This window comes from Echinops telfairi, unplaced genomic scaffold (assembly GCF_000313985.2).
Source record: "Echinops telfairi isolate 266 unplaced genomic scaffold, ASM31398v2 ScPeMD7_25;HRSCAF=90, whole genome shotgun sequence".
Lineage (NCBI taxonomy): Eukaryota > Metazoa > Chordata > Mammalia > Afrosoricida > Tenrecidae > Echinops > Echinops telfairi.
Window position 1 is genome coordinate 17,407,497 of NW_022103922.1, and position 6,825 is coordinate 17,414,321.

The 6,825-nt window shown below is 45.4% G+C and overlaps 1 pseudogene; it reads right to left on the reverse strand.

Annotated features, from left to right (window-relative positions):
• Positions 1-4,489: 4,489 nt before the first annotated feature.
• The window catches only part of LOC101647745, a 65,774-nt pseudogene continuing 63,438 nt past the window's right edge, over positions 4,490-6,825 (reverse strand).

Sequence of the window (6,825 nt, forward strand, 5' to 3'; positions counted from 1 at the left end):
CACTTCTTTCTTTAGCGAAGAGTTCACAGGGTTTGTGTCTGATCTAATCTGTAGTGTCACCACCTTCCCACCTCTTGCCGCTTGATTTAATATTCACAGTGACATTATCTCCAACTCTCTCGTGAGTGAATTCCCACCTGATCTAGAGCAAGATACTATGTGAATTATACACCAAATCTCAACAGTCTAACCGGCAGAAAAGGTTAGCTTCTGGATTTATTTATTTTCTCCCAGTGACTAGTTTCTCACCTTTCTCCTTTCACTTCCCTGTGCTTCTTCTTTAAGGCCCTGGGACCCCTGCCTCCAGGTCTCAGAGGAATTTAGGAAACCTAGTTTTCACCTCTACACTTTTTGTTCTTGAACTTTAGACGGTGAAGGTAAAAACTGTTTCCTATGTGTTTTCAAAGCCCATGACTTCTTGCTCCGGTTCACAGATGAGTTCATGGGGGCGTGGGGTGCATCACAGGAGGGCTTTGCATCACGCCAGTGCTCCATGCATGATACAGATGTGCTTAGCATGTGCACACTCCCACGCCTTGGTGAAGTCGTCTTGGCTGGAAGTAGGTGAAACAAACACATTTAAGCAGTAAAAACAAACAAGAAGATTTGGAAGGGTACAGAGTTCAAAGGACCTTAGGGCAGCTGCTCTGCTGAGGGATTTGTGAAAAGCTGGAGAGCAACAAGCCCCAACGCCGGCTGGCGGGGCTGCTCCATATTGCTCAGCTCTGCTTCTGCCCAGGCTTCTCTGGATCTGCCGGTCTCCTTCCTGGGGTGTGCTGTAGAAGAGCCTTAGTTTGGATCGGCCAAGTTTGGATTGCGTCTTCATCCTTGATCCGGAGTTCCTGCATTGACTCCGGTTTCTCTGGGCTTTCTGAGTGGTGCAAACGATGGACACACTCATTTGTTGCCCCAAAGGTTAGCGGCCCGAGTTCACCTAGAAGAAAGGTCTAACAATCTGCTTCCTGACAGGCAGCCATTGAAAGCCTCTGGAGCACAGTTCTATTCTGACACGCGGCGTCACCACCACGTGTCAAAGTGGATGGGATGACAACAGGTTTAACTCCTATTTCCAGGTTTCTGGAAAATGGATTCCGTTGATCTGTTTGGATGAGTGTTCATTTCTCATCCAGTCAACTGGGACGCAGTTGTGGTTTGGTGCAGTGGAGCGGGGTCCTACTCATGGCGACCCCGTGTGCACCCAGACGTCACAACTGTTCTTAGGTTGGAGCCCATCAGGGCAGCCACTGGGTCAATGCAGCTTGTCGAAGGTCGTCTTCTTTTTCAGCGTCCCGATACTCTACCAAGCACGGTGCCTTTCTCTAGGGATTGGTCTCTCCTGACAACACTTCCGCAGGGGGTGAGATGAATCTCTCCATCCTTGCCTGTAAGGGGCATTCTGGCTGTACTTCCTCACGAGAGATCTGTGTGTTCTTTGGCAGCTCAGGGTACTTTTCCATACCCTTTGCCAGCACTGTGATTCAAATGTACCGGTCTTCTTTCATCTTCCTTATTCAGGGTCCAACTTTCACAAGGGGCCACATTTTCCACAGGTGGGGTGGGCATCGTGTAAGCTAGGCAGAGACCCTTGTGGTTTCTGTTTTGTGTACTATTTAGGTGCAACTCCTGAAATTACCGAATGGAACCATTTAACGAACAATGTGTCTAGTGTCCTTCAGAATGTGCAGGAGGCCGAGGCTTCATCAGTAGGACGGTGTTTATTCTCTTAATTGCCTTCCATTTGTCATGTTCACACTCATCCACAGAGCCTCTTGGGTCCATCCTTGTATTCACTTACATTCCCTTTCCAGATATAAAGGAAATCATAAGTCATTTGCAGAATTTTCTGATTCATTCATTCCGGGATAGAGATTAGTAGAAGGGATGGAACTGCTCTAGTGAGATTCCGTTTCGTGCTCTTCAAAGTTGATGTGGGTATTAGTCTCCAATCTACGCGCTTTATGTTCTCAATAAGACCAGCTGTTGTGGTTTCCTTACTAATATGGTCTTTGGTGAATTGTGCTCTCTGTTTTGCTGCAGCCCATCCGAGTGACACTGGAAAATTTCCATAATCATGAGAGTGTGTTTGAATTTTAAGGTTGTTTCTCGGGAGATGTACGACTGTGAATCTAATGATACTAAGGGCTATGCCTCAAGACAGGCTGATGTGGGAATGATGTTTTACATTCACTTACTCCCTAACTATTTATTGAGGTCTTATAATAAGCATCATACCATATGGGTTGAAGAGAAGTGGAAAGGGTTCCCAAGGCTGTTAACAGATTTTTTTTTTTAATTTTAGAAAGAGTAGACATTAAGGTAAGAGTGTGAAGGATCAAGGACATGATATAAAATAAGTCATAGAAGCCAAACAGGAGAGTTGCAATGAGCAAAGGGCCAATATTATGAAGAGAAAAAGTCATGGGTTTGGAAATTAAAGTGAATCTATGAGCAGGTTTAAAAAACTTTAAGGAGAAATGGAATGACAATAGTATGGAACTTCCCCACATATGTTTTGAGCCCCCGCATATCACGATGCATTTATAGTAACTGATTTTAAAGTATTTCTACACTAGGTACTAGTGAGCTGAAATGGACTGGCTTTGATCATTTTGAATCAGACAAACACATGGTTACTCCACTGGAATGGTAAATTGAAGAGGAATAGTTTCATGTTCAATGTCAAAAAGAACATTTTGAGATGTATCTGGAATATAATGTCTATGCTATGATAATATCTATATGCCTACTAAGAAAACTCTCATTCAATTTCCCCACTAACCACTAAAGCTAGTGATGAAGAAACTGAAGAATTCTACCAGGTTCGATCTGCAATTGAGCGAATATACAATCCCGATGTATTAATACGTGTTGGTGATTGGAATACAAAAGTTAGAAACAAAGCGGAAGAATCAGTTATTGGACTATATGGCCTTTGTGATAGAAAAGAAGCTGTAGATCGTATGATAGAAATTTTATGCTGAGAAAATAATTCCAGAAGCTAGATTATATGAAGAAACAGCCTCGGGATTGAAGGAAGGCTCACTAAGGATTTTGGCTATGCAGACGTCATAACCTTGCTTGCTGGAAGCAAGGACGACTTGAGGCACTTGCTGATGCAGATCAAAGGCTGCAACCTTCAGTATAGATTACAACTCAACATAAAGGAAAGAAAGATCCTCACATCTGGACCAATAGATGACATTATGACACACAGAGAAAACATTGACGTTGTCAAGGATTTCATTTTACTTAGCTCTACAATCAATGCTTATGAAAGCAACAGTCAAAAAATCAAATGATGCATGGCAAAACTCTGGTGTACTAGACCTCTTTAAAGTGTTAAAAAGCAAGGTTATTACATTGAGACTAGGGTGTGCTTGACTCAAGTCATGATCATTTTAATCGCCTTCTATGCATGTGCAAGCTCAAAACAAAACAAAAACTCCCTGCCATCAAATCGAAGCCGACACTCTGAGGGTGACCCTGTAGGGCAGGGTAGCACTGCCCTGTAGAGTTTCTGAGACTGTAACTGTTCATGGCAGTTGGAAGCCCTGTCTTTCTCCTACAGAACAGCTGATGGTTTCAAATTAGGGACGTTGTGGATTACAGCTCAACTCATACCCACTATGCCTCCAGGGCTCCTCGTGTGAAGGCAAGATAATGAGTCAGGCAAACTCTAGAAGAATAGAGGCGTTTGAATGTTATGTTGATGAAGAGTAGTGAAATTCCATAGACCTCCAGAAGCAAGGATGGCAAGACTTTGTCTTACTTTCTCTGGACATGCTATCAGGAGAGACCAAGAAACCAAACCAAATCCCTGCCATCGAGTGGATGCCAACTCACAGCAACCCAATAAGACAGGCGAGACCCGCCCTGTGAGTTTCCCAGACTGTAGCTCTTTAGGACAGTAGAAAGCCCTGTCTTTCTCCCTTGGAGTAGGGGCGGTGATTTTGAACTGATGATATTGAGGTTAGCAGACCAATGTGTCAACACTAAGCCACCAGGGTGCCTTCAAGAGAGACCAGTCTCTGGAAAAGGACATCATAGTTGGCAAAGTAGAGAGTCAGTGAAAAAGAGGGGAGCCCATCAGGAGATGGATGGACACAGTAGCTATCACAACGGCCTTAAACATAGCATTGATTGTGGGAATGGTGTAGGGGTTGCTGTGCTTAAACATAGCATCGATTGTGGGAACGGCGTAGGGGGCTACATCACTATCCTGGTCAGGTGACCAGCCAGAGGCTGGAAGGGAAGAGCCAGCTAAGTCCAGACATGGACAAAGGTCACTGGGAAGAGGACAGGAAACAGACAGGTACTGTCCAGCTGTACATAAGAGTGCAGCTGAGGCCGCCTGAGGGGCAGGCAAGGCTGGGGAGCGGTGTTGCAGCAATGCAGGAGTGTAGCCCTGAGGTCCCATCCTGAGTGGCTGGTCAGGGGAGCAGCTGTCAAGTCCCCAGTGGAACTCCTGACCCAAGCCTTGGCAGAGGGCTCACCCATTGTGGGTCCTCTTGGTGAGCTGAGGCTCCTCATCCATCAGCTCGGACTTGTGGTGCTGCCTGTAGGCTAGGATATCTCCAAGCCACCTGATGATTGTCTGCTTCTCACAGAACCAAAGTTCTTGTGCCACCTGCTGAATGAGTTTGAAATAATATCTGACCAGCATCAGGCCACCCTCAAACTCATTGACGGCATCGGCCAGCACATCGATGGTCTCAATGTCTAGGTGATTGGTAGGCTCGTCCAGGAAGAGCAGGTGTGGGTTCTGCCAGGCCAGCCAGGCCAGGCACACACAGCACTTCTGGCCATCGGATAGGTTCTGGATTGGGCTCACCCGCTTTTCCCAGGGAGACCATATTGTCCAATGATCTTCCTCATTTCTTCCTTCTCCTTGATTTCCGGGCGGCACTTCCTCATGTACTCCAAAGGAGAGAGGTCTAAATCCAGCTGCTTTTGTCCACGCTGATGGGAACACCCTATCTTGACATGAGAGTGTTTGCGGATCATGCTGTCTATGGGGAGTAGCTCTCCAGTTAACAGCTTCAAAGGCGTTGACTTCCCTGCTCCATTGGGCCCTACCAGAGCCACTCATGTGTTAAGGTCAATGCCAGACACTAGGCTGTTGTAGCTGCAAGGCCGGTCTTTCATATACCTGAAGCTCACGCTTTTTACCCTAATGACTGGTGGAGGGATCTTGCCACATGGAGCGAAATAAAACGATAGTGTCTTGTCACGAACAACCTGCTCTGTCAGGCCTGATGCCATCATTTTCTGTAGTGTCTTCTCTTTGCTCTGGGCCTGCCGGGCATTTGAATGTTATGTTGATGAAGAGTATTGTCAGCCTTTTTTCGATCACTTCTTGCCTCCTGAGGCAAACCTGGTGACACAGTTCTTCATGTGTGCGATCTGGTCCTGTTCCCAGTGGAATCGCTTCGTCTGGTTCTCCACCAGCTCCAGCCGAGTCTTCACGTACTGATTATAATTACCCGTATAATACTTCAGTTTCTTGTTGTGCATGTGAATGATGCTGGTGCACACACCATTCAGGAAATCTTGGGAATGAGAGATGAGGACCAGCATACGCTTAAAAGTCTTGAGTTCTTCTTCTGACCACACACAGGCATCGAGGTCCCAGTGGTTGATGGGCTCGTCCAGGAGCAGCATGAAGGGCCGAATAAAGAGGGCTCTGGTGAGGGCGCCCCTCATCCTCCAGCCTCCATGGAAGTCTTTGAGCTTCTTGTGCTGCACGGCGGTGAAGCCCAGCCCCACCCCGTGCAAGATCCGTGAGGCCCGTGTCTCTGCCTTGTCGGCGTCCAGCTCCCCTGGGTGCTCATACAGCTTCATCCGCCTTTCACACTCTGCATCCTCGTGTGCTGGCCGCTCGGCCTCCCTCTCCAGCATGGCGTGATCTGTGTCCATTTCTATCTCCCACTCAAACAGCAAAGTTTGAGAAAAACCTGCTCCGTGTTCTTAATTTTGCTCAATAATTTAAACCAACATCTGACTTGAAAAAGTCTGGCTGGCTGAGAGTGTATCTCTGAGGACACAAAGGGGTGGCGCTTCCGTCTAAAGGCTGCTCTCGCTCAGACAATGTATAGTGCTTGTTTTAGTGCGATAAAACATTCATCATTGAACTTTTGTTTTTGCACTCTATTTGCATAAAAGATCGGAACTGTGACTCCAAAGGAATTAGTGATTCCAGCAGGAAAGCTAAAAGGAAAAATGTGGGAACCAGGATAGAGTTAAAGAGAAATCATTGGGACATTTGAATCAGGTTGCTGCTTGTCTAATTTGGTGGCTGAGTATCACATGGCTAAGTTGACATGATCAGTATTTTCGGGGATAAAAATGTGATGAAAGTGGCTAATGTAGCGAAAGGTATGAAGTCATTAACCACAAAACAAAGCACTTCGACCCTGGGAGAGGTTGGAAAGTGACTGTTAATTTGGATAAATCAGAAACAACTCGATGGCAATAGTGTATCTGAGGCAGGGATATGGGAGAAGGCTAAAAGCCTCCATAGTGATTTAAAGTCCTGGAACAATGTATTTATTTATAAGTACTTTTTGGGCCTTAAAACTAATTAAATTATTTAATTTTTCCATTATTTCTTTTTTTTCCAATGTAAACAGAATTTATTCATTTAAGAATTCAACCTGTACAACGCAACAACTCATGGATTGTGGTTCACAGCTAGATTAGACCCATATAGCTTTCTTTACTCAACAGTATCTTTTTTTAAAAAAAATCAATTTATTGGGGCTCATACAATTCATCACAATACATAGATCAATTGTGTAAAGCACATCTATATATTTGTTGCCCTCA